Raw genomic sequence first — 18,813 nt, forward strand, 5'->3', positions numbered from 1 at the left:
TGATTGCCTGAAAATTGACATTTTTAAAAAAAGATTTGCAAAGAACAGTACGACTAGTTTCTGTTAGTCCCTCAGACCACCTCTATCATTATTTGCCTCTAGGGAGGCCAATCTGTGGATATTAAAAATAGCCCGTATTTTGTCAAAAACTTTTTTGTACACAGTCTTTTTTTTTCCTGTATGAAAGGCATTCGTGTGCTCTGTTTCAAGTTCTTTGGTAGACAAACTCAGCTTTCTCCTCCCAGAATGGTTGGGGTAAATACTTGAAAATATTGGAAGCAACCCTTCTGATCGAATGAAGGAAAGGTGATCATGGGTGCACTTTTCTGTCTGGCTATCCACAACAGTATATCTGTACCTCTGTGACTTGCAAATTGTGTCACATCTGAAAACTGTCCTCAGGCAAGAATGTGGTCTAATGTGCCCAAATGTAACTAGGCCACTTCATATATATATTCTGAATGGGGTCTTGGTTTCCCTATTTGTGTAAACACCTGTCTCACATGAAGGTTAGTGAGAAGTCATTAATTCATGCTGAGAGAACACTCTGAAGGTCTGAAACACTGTACATGTCACATATTACTATCACAATGGGCCAGATCCTTTGGATTTGGTACTCTAGCTGGCTTTGAATAGACATGGAAATGCCATGTACCCTGTTCTTAAGGGTACCATAGGCACTGCTAATTCAGGTTTCTTTCTAAATACTCAGAAGGTGCATACATGGAAGTACTGGCCTCTTTCTTTTGTGTTTAGACATGAACCCAAGTGCTCTGAGACTGTCACCCGGTGCAGCCACAAGAACCTGGAACTCCATGTCCTAGAGTCACTCCAGTGCTTCACATTTTGTTACACGTGATGAGTCAAAAGACAGGTATGTACATTTCAGACCACTGACTGGGCAAAAGATTACAGAAAAAAAGTCAGAGGTAATGCGTTTCTAGTGCCTTGCTTCTTTAAGGTCTAATTCAAGAGCTTTTGTGGGTTAAGATGTAAGGCATTTGTCCTAAATCAGTTTCAGTATGGATTTCATTCATCATCAAGACATGCTCTTTTCTAATATGCCTGCCTGCCCCCACCCCACATGTTTCTGACTATTACTGTATGATTTTCTCATGGCTCAGTCCAGGAGTTTTCAAGCATGTTCATTTCCCAAATGACAAATTTTCTAGTCCAAATACTTATGACTGCGGTGACCATGACTTTTGTCTTGGTCTTTTTCTGCCGATGTCTTTTTCTTCGCATCTTTTTATGCAGTACTGTTGGTTTATTTCCTGCTGTTGTATGGATCCTCTGTCTTTTGCTTACTCCACAGGCTCAGCAGCCTCAAAGTGGTCTGCAAAGCTGTGCTGTTCTTTCTGAAATTACACTTTGGATAAGGTTGGCAGCTGCCTCCTCCCAGAAAGCCAAGGTGCTTCCTATTAGTTGAGTGACCATAACTTCTTCCCAGGTGAGGTCAGAGGGTGTTGCTCTGGATGAGCTCTGGGCTTGCTGGAACCCAGGAGATCAAGTGCTGTTTTTTAACCTGAGAACCAGTGACTTCCCATTTACAGTACCATACTGAACCCAGATTATGCCCCTGTGCCAGCTGTGGCAACCCTCCCCTGGGTTTCTCTGTGGTGTTACACCCCCCTTTCTCAGGTGTGATTATCTCCAACTGTTTTGCAAGAAGCCAGACATTTCAGATCACCCCAGAAATTTATATCTTATGTAAGGTCTACCAGACCTCTATAGTGGCATTCCTTTGGCTGGATTCTTTGGGATCCAGAAAGATGTCCACTCATTTTTGGGAGAGGGTGTCTGTTCTGACCAGAGGGGAGCTGCTGGCTTTACATTTCCCCTTGAGGTCTTCAGGTCTCTCTGTGCAGGGTGAGAGACTTGAGATGAGCTCCCATCCATGGCTGTTCATTTTATAGTTCTATTAAAAAAAAATAACATGGGGGAATTTTCTAGATTCCATCCAATCCATAATAACTTTTGAAAAGTTAATTTGCTGCAGCTGCTTTATAACTTCTCCTAAGGCCACAACTCAACATGATTACACAACCGCAGTAACTTTTATGGCTGAGTGGAAACACTATCCTGGTTTTGTTGTTCTACAAAAGCCAATATTTGGTTTAAAGATTCCCTTGGATTTTTAATCCACTTTGCTAGGAAATCTCACTCACCACCAGTATTTTTAGAGACTTCACCTGCTTTTGTACCTGCTTTGTGCCACATAATCTGACAGGTCTACTGCGTACTGGAAAAAAACCCAACACCAGTCCTCAATCTTTCTGGGTATGAAATACGTCATTGGTGTCTCCTGTTAGGCTCCACTATGGAGGTCTTAATGAGAGCTAAGATTAGATACTCTAGTCCTCCTTCCTGATAACCCCCTCCTGTGTAAGAGCAGTGTGCTGAACACAGCATGCAGCTGGCCAGCCTGGGGGTATATTCTCCAATCAGCCAGCTTCGCCTGAGGAATCTGCCAGCAAAACTAAAAAGGATATTTCTATTAAAATACCATACAGTGTCTGCACATTGAAAGTATTTTTACCATGGTAGCATACATGCCACTCCCAATAAGGGTGTAGTGTTGTTATAACTTGACTGTTAAAATTCAGCCAGCACTAAAAATTGCCATTGAAAGTCGCAGCCTAGAAGGTATTTGTTTATTTTGACAGGTTATTTAAAACAAGGAATGAAAAATAATTAGTGGGTTTGGACTTCTACCTTGCATTTTTCTGTTTAAAAAGGTACTAGATTATATTTTCTGGTGATTGTATCCTGACAGAAGGCTTATATCTTGGGGAGAAGTGAGAACAAAAAAACTAGCAAGCAAATTCTGGGATTCCTTTTTTAGGGAAAAAAAAAATCTATTTAATTTTCAGGATGAGAACAACTGCTAGACCATTCTGCCCAGCAAGTGTTGAGTTTTTCCTCACTGAGAATACAAAAGAGATATTCAATGACTGTCCAAATCAAGTATAACTACAGGGGTATAATAATAAACACCAGTACAAACGATCATTTTTACAATTCTGTGTTTGGATAAGGGAGTAGAGCATTGCCACCTGTAACATGCTGAGCCTCTGAAAGGCCTGAAGAGCTAGAAGTGTGGTCCTGGGTCCTCTTCATTCACAGGTGGAAGTTATTGGCTCAGAGAGATGAAGCCCCACATGATCAGCCTTGTAAACTAAAGACAGGCACCTGAATTCTTGTGTAGATAATTAGCCTGACATCAGTGCTCTCCCCGAAATTGACAGGGGGTTTGGCTGGCTGCGTAACATGGCCATATAGATGCTGACTCTGAGACACACAGGCCAAAGATTTTTAAAAAATGGATGCCAAAAATAAGGGTCCTAAATCTATACTTAGACAAATAAACAAACACCTGATTTTCAAGCTGCTGAGCACCCAGCGGCTTGGCCCCAGGTTTGAATACTTTGGCTTACGTGACTTGTCCAAAGCCACACAGGAAATCTGCTGCAATTCCAGGAATAGAGCAAAGATCCTGTGCTTTAACCGCAAGCTGGCTATGTTTTATTTGTAAGCAGTCATTCCCACAAGGAAGCTAAACCAGGGATCTCATTGCATCTAAAGTCAGCAGGATTACCTACTGCTAATGAAGCTGAAAGACGTTCCTTGTTCTCTGAGGAAGTAAACTATGCACGAGACCCAGGAGCAGCAGCTGGGTGCTTTGAAGAGCCAGTCTCCTGAAGACACACAAAATTAGATATCAGAGCTAAGGACAGTACACCCAATTCTGCATCTTCTGCATTTCAGGCTGCTGCACAGGCTGAAACCGTGCAGATTGGAAGAGCTGTTGTAGGCATAGAGGGGAGAGGTGGGGCATCTCCTGCAGTTTCTTTAGGGAGCTGCTTCCAGGGTACCCAGCAGGACAAAAGTTCCTCTTCCCATAGCTGAACTATTTTCCATTGCTAGCTGTTAACACGCTGCTTCTCAGCCACATGAGGTGGGCAGTCCAAGACTACTTGTGCCAGTGCTGACCTTGGAGACACCACTCCTGGTCCCTACCTGCTGTTGCCAATAAGGCTGTGGAGCCAGCATCAGCTTCTGTGTCACACTCTGGCTCTGAACCTGCTCTGAAATCTAGGCTTGCTCCCACCACCATCCCACCCCATTTGCATGCATGTTCCAGAGGACCAGTAGCAAGGAGGGCTTCTGACTCTCTAAAGCAGAGGAGTTTGGAGTTCAGTGGCCAGAGTTGGAGCCCAGGCTCTTCTGTCAGTGGACTGCGTGCAGGAAGGGTGGATGAACCAATGAGCAGCCCAAGTGGGGTTCCTCCAAGGAGGGCATGGATGTGTAGGTCCTGTAATATGGATGAGAAGTGTGCTTGAATCCAGCTTGTGTGCCCACCTTACTTTGCAGTGTAGGGATGATCTTAAGCTGCTTTTAGGAAGTCTCCACATAGACATAACTGCTCTTATGCTACCAGGCTGCACGTGGTGGATGATACCAAACATTTTCTGACCAGTTGAATCTGAAGATGAGGCCTAAACTGATATAAGTAACTGTTCATTAATGATATATTGCTTTATGCTATCAGGGAATTGAACTTTTATGAAAGACCTGGTTGCTGCTTCTCTAATTGCATTTAACTGCATTTCCTATGAATACCATAATGGATTAAAAAATTTATGATTTAAAAATCTGTTATTTCACATAGAGGTTTATGCCCATGTCATGGTTTAAGCCCAGCCAGTAACTGAGAGCTTTAACTGTTTTATACAGAACTGTTGTACAGGCAAGAAGGTGCTGCAGGAAAAAAGCATTACGCCACAGGTTTTGTAAAGAAAATGCTGAGAATCTCTTCAGGGTACATGCATTTGACATCATATATGCCAGACAGTGGTTTCCAAATGACATCTTATGTAACTCCTGAGGCAGATAAGATAACAAAAAGTTCTGTGTTGCAGTCAAACAACCATAACTAGAAACTCTCTGAACATTATACTTATATACTTATTGCTAAACCAGCAAGGACAATTACAAATTACAATGTAGAAAATGTTGGAGTATTCATTACCATATTTCTTCTATCAAGGCAAACCACACGTTCCTCTTAGACACATGTCAAATGTGAGGCTTTAAAGAAAACGTTCCTTGAGTTATCCAAGTATAAGGAGCATCTGAGTAATTTTTTTAATTGTTCAGATTGTTCAGTGCTAATCTGAACTTATTTTCTTCTCTCTTAACAGAAAATACATTGAATAGTGAATCCTGGACTAAGACCAAACATGGAAAATTTCAGGCTATGCAGTAATATGGAGGGGGGGAGGGAATTGTAAGTGACAAGTGGGTTATATTGGAAGTCCCATCTTGGTTTCAACAATAGGACTGGTATCTTGATACTTGTGTTTCAGAAATGTGGATTTCCACATACTAACCATCTTTCATGAATTACTGCAGATCTGACAAATTTGAGTTATTGTGCTCCTCCTGGGAGATTTTTAAAGCCAATTGTAACAACAGATTATATGAAACAGCTGGTCAAACAGAATGAGGAACCAGTTCATTGGCATTTGATGAATTAATAAAACCAGGCACAATGCAAATTTCAGCAATAGCTAGCAATTCTCCAGGAGAATAGGAACCAAAAAGAAAGGAGCAGGAATCGAATTACAGCAGCTGTTTGGCCAACAGGTAGGGGGTAATTATTTCTTCATGGCTAAGGCTTGGAAAACTCTTACAAGATTCCCTGGAAAAAAAATGTTCTCCTTGCAACTTATGCAAATGATAACAGAAGAATAGTGCTTAAATGAATTTCTGACCGTTCTTTCACGAAAAAGACAGTGAAAGAGAAAAAGGTTGCACATCAGATTGTCTGCTAATGCAGGGACAGAGAACAGGCTTGGGTGTCTTGTGGTGAATGAGTGGCTGTAGGGACAGTAATCCTTTTGCTGTTGCTTTTATGGTTGCAGTGAGAAGTGGAGACCTTTGAGAACCAATGTATATGACTATCTGAAAAAATGTGTAGAAGTGTTTTGCAACAGCTATAGCAGTAAACTTTATTGTGCTAGTGTTTTTCTATAGTGGATCATACAGAAGTTCCCATGCAGGAGAATATCTTTACCAGGGAAAACCTGAGCAACTGTATGAAGGCGAAACATCAGAAGCAGCTAACAACCAACTGATGAAATGAATAATAATGTATTATCAGGACTAGAGGGCTTAGACACTAGAGTACAAAGGGAAACCAAGTGGGTACAGTTGAACTGATGCTTACAATGTGCTCTCTGTCACCTGCATCAGCCACTACACCTTGTGGAATAAAGAACCATGTGGATAACAGTGAGTTTTGAAAAGCTTTTGACAAGGCCAGTCAGCACAGGCTGTTAAATAAATGAGCCATCGGATAAAATGGAAAGAGGGAAAAATGGGGGGAACTCATCGGTGGGATCTCACAGGGATGTCAGCTGGGACCAGTGCTGCCCATCATGCTTAGAAATGACCACTAGTGAAATTCCACAGTCATTCCTACACAAACAGTACAGAAGTCATGTATGGCTTTACACAGTCTAAAGTGAACTGCAAAGAGTTTCAGAAGGCACTGACAATACTGCATGACCAAGTGATAAAATGGCATATGAAGTGCAATATTCGTACATGCAAGACAATGCATACAGGGGGAAAAAAACCCACCCTAGCTATGAACAGAGTGGGGATCTGCTGAGCTGCTGCTGTTCAGAAAATTGGTCTGGGAGTCTGGACAATTCCCTGAAAAGCCAGCTCAGTGTTCAGTGATGGTCAAAATGAGAGAAAGACAGGTAGCAATGACTAGAAAAAACTAAAACAAAACACAGGATAGATTATGCCTCTATTCAGATCAGTTCTGGTTACCACAGCTAGAAAAAGATAGAAGGGAGGGAAATAAAGCTGATGAGAAATATGAATGGTTTCTGTAGGAAAAGAGACTACTAGATTGGAAAAGAGATGAATGGTAATGTAGGTTCATAAAATTATGAAGAATGAGGAACAGGGAAGGATTACTCATCGTTCCTGGTAATAAAAGAAATAAGGGGAAGCTAATAAAAGTATCAGACAGAGGTTTTAAAACAGACCAAAGGAAGGACTTTTTAATTCAATATGTAATTAAGTTGAGAAATTCTTAATCACAACATATTGTGGAGGCCAAAGGTTTAAATCAGTTGGAAGACAGATAAGACAAATTCATGTAGGATAGGTTTGTTTGTAGCTAATAAACACTGGCGACAGCCTCCATCCCAAATGGTAAATCACTGATTGCCAGAAACACAGAAGGTGTGTCAGGGAAAGAACTTTATTATATGACCTGTTTCTTACACTCTTTCCAAAGAAAAACCTCTGACATCTTTGGAGGTAGCAAGTTGCTCAGGTACAGCAAAACATCTCTCTTCTGTTTGGATTCAACTTGGTGTAAAGAAGTGGTTGGTGTGAGAGTTTTAGGAGGTGGTATTTTCCTTCTGCAGCTCTTACAGACATCTATTTGACCTTCTGTATATATCGGTTTAAAGATATGCACAAATGAAACAGGAAATTTATGACTGTTTCAGTAGCCACAGGTAGTCTGAATCTCTACCTTCCCAGCATATTGTCAGTTCCACGCCATGGAGAGACCTTCTGGGAGGGGAACTCTGAATAATGTCTGTGTCACAAAAAGTAGCTGCAAGTCATGAGCAAACATTTTCAGGTTCTTCAGGAGGGATACTTTCCCAAGTCTGTCCTCAGGCTGTGGATATCTAGTGGGGAGGTAGATCTTGAGCCCTACCCTTGGCAAAGGGTGACATGGCAGCTTTGTAAGAGGCAGGAGGCTCTGCATTTGAAAGGTAGGTGTTTGAAAGGAAGGGTCAGGTCAATCCGTGAGGGAAACCTTCCATTCTTGAGGACTCCACTATTGTTTGAGTGGTTGTGTGTTTGAGTATATATATGTCTGCAAGTATGTTGGATTGCCTTTTTGATCAACTTAGAACAGGAACTTAGAACTTAGAACTTACATCCATAACCTGTGTCCTAGGCTGTGTAGCAGGGAAGCTCACTGCCATCTGTCGCTTGCACACTTAGCAAGGAGCGAATTTGGAGCAATAATCACAATCCTTTACCAGTTTTGGTACTGGGCAAGTTGTTCATTAACTAAAGGTTTATCTACTTACTTTACAGGAAATACATCTGGAAGACTTGCAAATGGAGAAGGGATTGTATTGAACCCCTCCGTTAGGACAAACTCAGCTTGTTATTGTTACTATGGAGGTAGCCCTCACATCAATGAGACTGGCATTATGACTTCATCAGGTATTTAACTGCAGTCTCTATCTTTATTACATACAAGATTTTCTGACACTACTTGCTCATGCTGTCATTTTTCTTTACATCAAAGAAACAGCTGCGTCCACAGAAGCTCTACCTCAGCAGACTATTAGCTGCTAGATGCTAAAGAATCCTTAAGGAATCACAATGAGGCTGAATGATGACTGGAGGGTTTGTGTTTGTTTCTGTATGTTTCTGTCTTCTACAGCACTAGGGAGATCTTACCCTAACATATCCTTGTTCTCTGACAGTGGCTTGTTGCCATTACACTGAATGCTATTAATTAAGGGCTTAATAGCATAAAGACTATGGAGAAACACCTTGGAATTTTTGGTAATTTGTTAAGGTACATTTAAAGGCAAAAAGATGTGTTTGACTGATAATATTGGAGACTTTCTTCAAACTGGCATGTTTTTTCAATGGCAACACAAGCTTCTCCACAGCACTTCAGGTTCTTGAGCTCTGGCCAAAACAATCCAGAGTACTGCATTGTGCATGACATTTTGAGGCATGAGACTCTACTAGGAGAAATCATTAAAGACTCAACTCATTCTCCTGCAATAGGTTACATTATCATTATTACCCAGATGGTAACAGTATGTGAAGGAGTACAGAGAGCCATATAGGACTTGAGGCAATTAAACTTCAAACTATTGGATACTTTAGTTCTTTTAGTCTGGAGTAATTTTCAGGAGTGACCTGGAATAGTTTTTATTTGGTATCTCAGTGGAATAGCACTCCACCTCCCACCAGCAAACACTCTGAATAATTTAGATGTTCCACACCCACACAATAAGGATTTTCAAGCCAAGTTTTCAATGGATATTGCACATACTTTTTTGGGGAAAATGTGCTTTATATTTTTCACTAGATGTAATAGAGTTTCATTTTTTTTAACTCGAGACTTCCTTAGACAAATCTTTCCTCACCAAATCTAAATGATCTATTGGGATCTATTTGATGGGACTCAGTTGTGACATTGTCCAATTCTCAATGTGAATTTATCTAGGATAGAAAACATTAGTTATTTCTGGAGTCTGAACTCAGTTAACAATAAACACTCCATTGAAATATCCACATGATTTTTTTCATCATGAAAAAGCCCAATAAATTCTCAGCTGTCCAAAATAGTAAGAATGTGTAAGAAAATGCTGCAAAAGGTATAGATTGAAAACCTAAGTGTTCAGTTATCCTGCAGAAAGTCAATCAAGGATTTTCCACAGTGGACTCTGCTAAGCTGTTTGGATGGTTTACTGAATAGTAGTCAAATATTTCAGGCCTTGAGCCTTTTCTAAAGTTATTTTAATAGATTAAATTGGAAAAAGGGAAGCTATTAATTTTTCAGTCATATGATCTTATATTTACTCTCGTAATCAAATCACATTCCCACCCCCTCAGTTTTACTAAAGAAATGTGAATCTCATACTCTGCCTACAGTTAAAAAAAAATGAAATTACAGTGAGTTTACTTTATATGGAATAGATTAATCAAAATGCAGGATTCCACTAATGATATTTAAATATAGTCACTGTAAGCCAAACATTGACCTTAGGTTAAAAGATTTTTATGGATTACTTAATGGACACCCATTTACAGAGCACTATAAAGAATTCTAAATCATGCAGATGCAGGGCAAAATGAGACGATTAGAAATGCAGCAATGAACTGCCACAACCGTTGTCATGCCTTGGAAATGGTATTATTTTAAATTGCGCCAGCTGTAGAGCCACTGTAAGTGTAATAAAAATGGTGGGAAAGAAGCAGGAAAAGAATGATTTTTGGCTTCAGGACAGTAGATTTCCAGAAGGTAAATGTAAAGTGTATTCCATATATGCCTCAGACCTTTATATTTCCAACATGCTTTTCTGGTCTTAAACACAAGGTAGATGTGTGAAGGGAAAGATGCATGTGCAAAAATGTCTACCTGTCTTTGTCTTCTTAATTTTTCTTCTTGTGGTAGTAGCAGTGTCAGTGATGTTTCTCAAAGGCACAAACAGATGTTTAGCTGCATAGCTAACAAAAAAAATTACAGGAAATTAAATGTTTCCATGGCAAGCCATGGCATTGAAAGTCTCTCCAGAAGGTGCTAGCGTATCATGGCTACCATGATTTTATTTACCTTTGCTCATGGTAGGTGTAGCATCGGTATAATTTTAACTCTGTGGCAGGCAGAACAGTAGTGATTGTTGGTACTCACAATGTAAAGTTGTAGTAAAGAAGGATTCAGGTGAGAGTCTGATCAGCGTGTACAGTGCTGGTGGATTTGACTGCAAGTGAGCAAACTTGAAGCAAGTGGACCCAGTACTCTTGCACAATGGGTTCTTAAGATGGCCCTATTTTCATTGCTGTTTCTTATGATTACCTCTGCAAGTATTTCTGTGGACTTCAGTGACATGCAATTGGCATCAGGAGTTACTGTGTCAAGTTGCCTACATTTTTTTTCTTATCTAGCAGAAGTATACCCATTAAAATCTTAAAGCTCATACGTCATCGTATATAGTTTTTATAATAAACACTTATAAAGATCAAGCTTTCTTTGCCTTGTAGTCGATTTGCAACAGCAAAATCCTTTCCCTGCCATGCTCTGTTTTCATTTTACTCTGAGTTTAATGCTGAGTCTTGTTTAGCTAACATTTCTGAGAATTGGAGACAGAGGTGGGTTGGCATTTTCCTGAGCTCAGAAATGGCTGAGCTAACCAGTGAGTGAATGTGGGCCAGATAGCTTCAGAATAACTTCAGTGTTGACGGGCCAAAGTTGATGTGCTGCATCCCAACAGTCCCTTGCAGCTGGGCTCATAGGAAACTAGCCTTTAAATTACTATCTGGGTTCAGTCAAGTCATTATAAGCCATGTTAGCTCTTCACTGTTTTATCTTTCAGCGCAGTAGCCAACTCTTCCAGGTTCAGACAGGCTCCTTGGGGAAGCTCATGTTGCAGCACTGAAACTAAGTTGAAACCCTCTATCTGTCTGTCTTTCCAGTCCTAAACCAAGATATTTACATCCTGCACCTCACTGAAAAGACACTGCGCTGAATTCATGGATCCCACAAACTTGCATGGATGCAAGTAAGCAGAACTTGGCCCTGACCAACAAACTGTGAAGCTGAATCAGCCCTTTCTCCTTCCAGTCCTTCACAACTTTATCCACGGGATGGCTTCTGCGGTTCTGCTCCTCACCCAGCCAGCATGGCTTTCCTGAGGCCTTGGAATGTTGTCTGCTCCTGGAAACAGGGGGGCAAGTTCTTGAGAGGCTTAGGGAATGCAAATGTGCAGTTGGCAGCTAGTCAGGACACCAGAGCTTGGGTCCAAGAGAGGGAAAAGGTGCAAGACAAGCTATACATAGTATCTGATCCTGGTTTCTCTTGTGTACAGCCAGTCCACTGACCTGAAAGACAATGACCTGTTACAGCCATACTCAACTATGAAGCAAGATCAACTTGGCCTTTGCAAGGGAAAAGACACACATATTAAACCCAGATGAAGACTAGAGAAGAAAATGTCTGCTGCTCCCTGCCACTATTACCCCCCTTGCTGTGTTCTGGGAACCAGGAGAAAGATGTTTCCACCACTGAAATGACAGCACCCAATTTGAAGGGAGCAGCAGCAACCCTGAAAGAAAATACAGCGACTATGGATGGCAAAAAGATAATCTTGAACTAGACTCTGGTAAGTAGACCAACCTGTGCAGAGGAGGATGATTAGCCCAGAAAATGTCAGGGTTTGCGCATATGGGGTAAATGTGTCAAAAGGGGAGCAGCCTTGGGGACAGGGTCACATGTTACCAGGGAATTAAAGGAGGAAGGAGTGGAAATGGGCAACTGTAAATGCAAGTGACCCTTCCCCTATGCCCCACGTCCCATCCTTCTGCTACAATGGGACCCAGGCCAGTAGTGACTTGTGCCATTGTTGCACAGTGGAGTCCTTCCTGTGCAGATTTCTAAAGACAATCAGATGTTCCAAGAAAAGACGGCAGGGGAATTAGTGAGAGGACAAGAGAAAGAGATCTCTCAAACTTCCTACAGACTCCCAAATATCTCCTGTTTTTCCCAAACCTCATTGTCCCCATCCTTGAAGTGGTGACGTGCAGTTTGAACAGGTGCATTGATGTACACCCACCTCAAGGGGCTGTAGCATGGGTTTGAAGGCTTGAGAGTGTCTGAGCAGGTGAAACCTCTATGTTAGCAGATCTCTCATCTCAGAAACATATGCCCTGTTCCCTTCTTCAGCTGCTCTTTTGTTCCACCTTTGGTTTTCACATGTCTCTGTAAGGCTGAAGGACAGAGAGAAACAAGACTTGGTAAATGTACAGCCTGATGCCCAGAGCTGTGAGGGTGCAAGAAAACTGCCTGCCAGGGTGAGAAAGAAAGCACCATCTCCCATTCTATCAGGGAAGGTTTGGGGAGTTAAGCATTGTACAGGACAAAGGGACATGATTTCAAATCTGATGGATTTGGAGACCCATGAAGTGCAGAGGAAAATTGCAAAACCAGATAAAATAGGAAAAAAGAGTTGTAAGGGACAGGCTGGAAAGGAGAGAAGATCATCTGGATCTCAAAGAACATTGACATGCAATGTGTCTGATAAAGACCATGAGGACCAGTAGCAAATGGGGAACCCTCTGATCTCTGATGACCCTGCTACATTTTAGGAGCACAGTGCCATTTTCCTCATATAGGCTGTGAGGTTACTCCCAGAAATACCAGTCTGGGATTAGGGAAGGTTTAGGCAGAAACAGTCCTTTCATGTTTCTCTGTGGGTTTTTTTTTTTTGTCTCATTCCTGCCTCTCTTGATTTATTTGCTCCCATATATCTCTTCTTTCTTCCTTCTGCCTCTTTGGGTTTTTTATGCTCTTGTACCATACATCTCTTTTTCCTTCCTGGGCTCAGATTTTCCTGTCAAGCTCAAGAGCTCAGAGCCCACCAATGAGTGCTGTTATTTTAACAGATTATGTTGATACTTGCTGAAGAAACCATCAAGACATGAGGATTTTGAAATGACCCACAGTTTCACTTAGAAACCATCAGACTTTACCCTGCTATCACAGCCTTTCTTTGCTTCAAAGTTTTTCCAGCATTCAAAGTCGGTAACGGTAATATGCTGGTTGGTAATACTGACAATCAGGATATTGTCTGTTAGATGCAGTCAGTGGCCTGACTTCCACCAGAAAGCAGTGCTAGGATCATCTGGTCATGTGCAGATATTGACAATGTAGGCATTTCCAGCAGGACTAATCACCCTGAGTACCCTTCAGAGTCAGTAAAGACAAATAAGCACTTGCAGAGTATATTTCACCTTACCCTATATCAATCACCTACTTTTGGCCAGATGAGTCACACCTTAAAAACACTTGTTTCGTTCTTGCCTAGTTAGTGTGAGCAGTTTAATGCAGGTTTCCATACTGTATGTCCTAAAGCTAACAGGATCCATCTCCCCAGGTCACTGTTTTAAGTACAAGCGCAGAATGCTTGGCTCCATGTAGCTCTTCAGCTACTGATCATAAGGTAGCTAATGCTGTGAAGTGAAAAATAGTGCAAAAGTGGAAAGGACAATGAGACAGGAGTGCTCAGACCAAGAGAAAAAGAAGTTGCTCAGTTCAGCTGTGCACCTAAAAGGGACTTGAAATTTGAAATATCATTTTGGTCATTGCTTATGTATCTCTGCAGTCGTTCTCCATCCTAGCTCTCCCCTCCAGTAAAGGAGTGTACAGGGAAAGGCAAACTAACAAATTGCAGAGAGCATGGTTTGGGGAAAAAAGCCATCAAGCAGACAGCTACCAAGAAGGAAGAGACTCTGTTAGAAAGGTGGAATGGGGAGCACATACTTCTCCTCAACTAACAACTTTCTCTAGAAGTGCCATCTCCATGAGACTCATCGGGGACCTTGTCTCAGAGGTAAAGGAGCCTTTCTTTTAAACTTTTCGGTTCTGCCTCAGATAGTAGGGTAATTTTATCTTAACATTGGCACTCTACAGAGTTCCCTATGGAATATCTTGAAGCTACACAAACACAAATCCTAGAGAAACAATATTTAGTTTTCGAAGACAATTGAAATATTTTTAAGACCAACCACTGTTTTGGCCCAGGGTATGCACTTTCTGCATGGCAATCTCCAATTTGTACCAGATGCAAAGGCAAAGATATTTACTACACATACCCAAAACTGCACAAGTTCCTTTGTCTTTGTGTTCAGTTAACCTCAACTTCCATTCCACATAACTTACTTCACCTCAACTATGTTTCTTGGAATAACATTGAATTTTGGTCAGTTCATTATTGGCTTTGTTTGTCTTTGGTGCACTGTGCATTACAGGGTTGGCTTGAAACACGAAACACTGTGGAGATGGATTCCAATATGGTAATACAATCATTTGCCTACTACTGCAGGGATAGTTTCCATTATAGCTCCTATTTTTCACACTCTTCTAACTTTCCAAAACACTCACCTTTAGAGATTGAGTTTTCCATGCTTGGAGTTTGCCTGAAGGTTAAATCTGCCTGTGTGAGCGGAAGTTTTAGCAAAGACATCTAGTCACTTTTATGTTATGGGAGAGTGGAAAAAAAAACCTACATTTTTTCCAGTTTGGGAAGAAAAATATCTAACCACATTTCTAAGAAGGGCGACAGCAAATCTGCTGAGGGTTGAAATTTGACAGGCACAATCAGTGGAGAGCCCAGTCATATGTTACAGACCTTGCTCTTTGAACTCATCTCTATGTTTCCCAGTGTCTATAGGGAGCTATTTGTGTTCAACAGGCTGCAGGATAAGAGCACAACCAACCAGTCACCTCAACTGCCAGCAAATAATTCCTGTTCCTTTTTTCCCATGTAAGCACAAAATCAGGATCTCTATTAACATCTCTGTTCCCAGGGGTCTAGAAATGCTAAAGTTAAACTTCTAATAGTGTTAACTCAGTCTTTTGAAATGTGTATAATAAGTTTGTGAGTAAAGGAGTTGTTCATCCAGTTAAACAAGAAGAACTGAGTGGTATTAGAAGAGTTAGCATCTTTCTTCTGCCATTACTTTTCATTTTCCTGCTTAAAACATCTACCTAATCTGTGTGAAGGGCTTGGAGCTGGCCTGTAGTAGCTTATGAATTCTACATGAAGCATGGCTATAGTGTGACTACAGCTGGTTATTGGATTATTACCTGCATGAAGAAGTTGTCTTATTTTAACACCAAGCCATTAAGAAAAAAAAAAAAAGGAAAGAAATCAATATTTCCACGAGAGCAACTTCTTAGCTAACATATTGGGAACTCTTTAAGGAATAACACCTGAGCTAGAAGCTGTGAAGAGGCTATGTCCACATAATGTGTAAGTCAAAAAAGCCAGAAAGATCACCATCGCTGTTGAAAGTGCAAGCTGCATTCACAGAGATCTCGCTGGCAGACAACACATGTGAGGCTGAGGAAGATAGGCTTTCTCAGGATCAAGAGCAATTGCAAGCTGTAGGTGAGATAAAGGTCCATGTTTTTTCATCATTTTGGGAAGTCAGACATGACATGCATGGAGAAGGTTTGAAGCTTTAAAATTAAATATGCTTCTACTGCTAGGAAGACACTTTTAGGTCACCTACATTAATGAACAGTCATTAATTGGTCAGAAATTAGTAGCTTTTTTCATCAGTGGAAGGGCTAAAAAGTTGCAGCTAGGAGGTCTGGCAGGAGCCTTGGCACCAGGCATGTGCATGGTAAGACTGGAGACGGGAATGTCTCTGCAGCCATGAAGCCAAATGCTTTCATCAAGAGTAAGTGTCCTGGTTTCAGCTGTAACAGTTAATTTTCTTCCTAGTAGCTGGTGCAGTGCTGTGTTTTGGCTTTAGTCTGAGAACAGTGCTGATAACACTGCACCCTAGGAATTACTGCAGTAATTCCAGAGCAAGAGCAGTGAATGAACAAATCTTCATTCTTGGCTATTATCATTGTCCCTGGCTGTATCTGCATTGCTCTTGAAATGCTCCAGTGAAGGATTAGAGCACCCTATCTGTCTCTCTCTATGACATTCCATAGTGTATGGCATTTCTCCCATAAATCTCTGCAGCATTTCAGTCAAGCCCCCCTTAATACTTACCTCAGTCTTAACTTACCTGCCTCATGCATATCCTTTTAGCTAACCATGCTTGAGTGTGAGGCTAGACTAGACGGCCTCCTGAAGTCACCTCCAACCTGAATTGTCCTGTGATCCCATGACGACATTGCAGAGCGGGCCTGCTGTCTGATTTTGCCATGCAGCTCAGTAAGAAGAGTGATGCTGTCACACCAGTGTGGGAGTGCAGGTCACTGCAGTGTGGCCAGTATCACTGTGGAGGTCAGCAGCACCATACACTGGATGTATTACTCTTCTGTTCCTGCTGTCCAGGACATAGCAAAGCATCTTCCCTGTTTTTAAGCTCATAGGCAGGATGTGTGTTGTCCTACAGTATCTCCAAATATGCAGTCACAAAAGGTTTGATTGTACCTGTGCCTCTCTTGATCACTTCATGTGGCCCTTGAGCACCCCAATCAGAAGCTCTGACTGTGCTTCTTGTTCTAGTGCTTCCTGGAAGTTCTCTGTCCACCACCCATGCCATGTGTTTACTCTCTCGACTGTTGACACAAGATACCAGTCTCCATGATGTGATGATCTCCACTTTCATCTTTATCAGTGCTGTGTGACCCTCTGCATCCTCCACCCAAATGACATTGGGGAGTTCAGTCGCATCCTGAGCTTCTGCCAAGTGTATCTTTGGGTGCCTGAGAGGTGCCTGGGAGATCAGCTGGGTGCAAGACCTGGGACACCTTCCTCACCAGCCTGCCCCAGAGGTGAGCAGCCGGTCCTGCTCAACCTCAGACAGGGATGAGACATAGTGGGGAGGATGTTCTGCTTTTGAGGTGAGACACCAGGGGTCAGCGAAGGACCCTCCTACAGGTCAACGAGTACAGAGGAAGGCACGTATTGTAAAAATACTTTCTGGTTGACAAGTGTGAAGCCTTTTCCTGTGGTCAAGGGCCAGCAATGTGCATCAGCCTCACACAGAGAAGCTTCTGGCAAGAAATTCCTGAAAGCCAGCTCCCATTATATTGCATGTCTGGGACCACTGGCTCCATGAAGGGAGCACAGCCTCAGGGAAGACATGCAGGCTGGTCAGCCCTCTCTTCCCTACACCTCCCCTTACTCTGGGGAGCAACTCAGCGCTGTGAGAAACTCCAGCTGCAAGTACTATAGCCCAGGCTTAGTACGGTGAGGGAGAGGGTGCAGAGAGGACTGACAGCACCAACAGGTTTGCCACAGAGATCCCCCTGCCCTGCATGTACCATGCAGGCCTTGCTTAACAAGAAGGGAAGGAGTGAAAGCAGCTCACATGAGACACCACACAGAGAAGAAAGCTCCTCATTGATCACTGAGGCAATGTGCAATCCTGGAGTCATTCATATTCACGGTACCCAGAAGAGATGGGTCATGATACTGGGAGAAAGGCTGAGAGCATTATCACAAGCCACATGCTGGCCTGGCTTTTCTTCTTAAACAAGCTATAAGTCAGACCTCAGATCCCTCTGCCAGCTATTCATGGCAGCTGCTCTGGGCTCAGGGCTATTTGCTCTTCCGCTTGCTAAAGTCTGTGGTATCACAGCCTGTAAAAGAAGGTGCATGAGGCATCTCTCCCTAAAGACAATAAAAACCAAGAGTACTGAGGAAAAATAGAGCTGAAACAGAGCACCAGGGCTCTCAGTTACCCCGCTGGCCCCATTTCAAGGAACTCTCTGACCCTAACGGCCTGATTGCCTATGGTTTAAGGGCTCAGCCTTGATGTTGAGGACATAGGGTTGAGCTTCCTACCACTTTCCCTGACTGACTTCCTTCCCCTTTGACAGGGGCCCTCAAAGAGAACATTGTTGGACTGACCTGATCAAAGCAGATCTGATCTGCAGAGGAATGGGTGACCTGAATGAAAAAATCCCTTTGGATTTGGTAGATAGAGGCTTTCTACCAGGAGGACTCTCAGTGCAACTATGCAATTTCTGGCAGGCATTTTCTGTGATATCTGTCCTCCAGCTCTGCATGGTCATTGTTGCATGAGGTACCACCTGACCTCAGGATGGCTTGCTCCCCCTAATTTACTCCATGGCCTCCCATGGACTTTCTGGTTGTCAAGCTTTCACCTTCTGGTCTGCTGGGGTGGGTAGGATGCAGGGTTTCTCCACAATTCAGGCCTAGATGCATGTGTACTGCCCACAGCGAGCAGACTGTGCCATCAGTAATAAAACCGTGTGGGGCAACTTGCCTGCACTGGGTAAGAGAGGCTAGGGCAGCTATGATTTTCCTGAATAAGACAATCTTTTCCACTAGGATGGCAGTGCAGGGCAGCGGTCCATGTATTGCTATGTCTTTAAGCCTATGTGGTAAAGGAGGGAGTGAACATTTGTTTTTTGGATCTGATCCCAGGTGCTGATCCTCTGTCTTTCCACTTGTGGAGCTAGGGCCACAAGCCTGTGTCCAGTAGCTCTCTCTTGGGTTGCTCCACCATGACCCATCAACATAAAGTTAT

The 18,813-nt window shown here is 42.4% G+C and overlaps 1 protein-coding gene across 4 annotated transcripts in view; it reads left to right on the forward strand.

Annotated features, from left to right (window-relative positions):
- The first annotated feature begins 1,355 nt into the window (after positions 1-1,355).
- The window catches only part of KCNE2 (potassium voltage-gated channel subfamily E regulatory subunit 2), a 40,502-nt gene continuing 23,044 nt past the window's right edge, over positions 1,356-18,813 (forward strand). For 2 of the 4 annotated variants that reach the window (XM_030470635.1, XM_030470620.1), the window contains exons 1-2: positions 4,707-8,274; positions 11,269-11,954. The gene's annotated coding sequence lies outside the window, so the exon portion shown is untranslated. Of the gene's footprint in view, positions 1,451-4,706; positions 8,275-11,268; positions 11,955-18,813 lie in introns of those variants that run through there. The other 2 variants (XM_030470628.1, XM_030470639.1) reach the window with 2 other exon arrangements.

The sequence above is a fragment of the Strigops habroptila genome, chromosome 2, assembly GCF_004027225.2.
Source record: "Strigops habroptila isolate Jane chromosome 2, bStrHab1.2.pri, whole genome shotgun sequence".
In the NCBI taxonomy this organism is placed as follows: Eukaryota; Metazoa; Chordata; class Aves; order Psittaciformes; family Psittacidae; genus Strigops; species Strigops habroptila.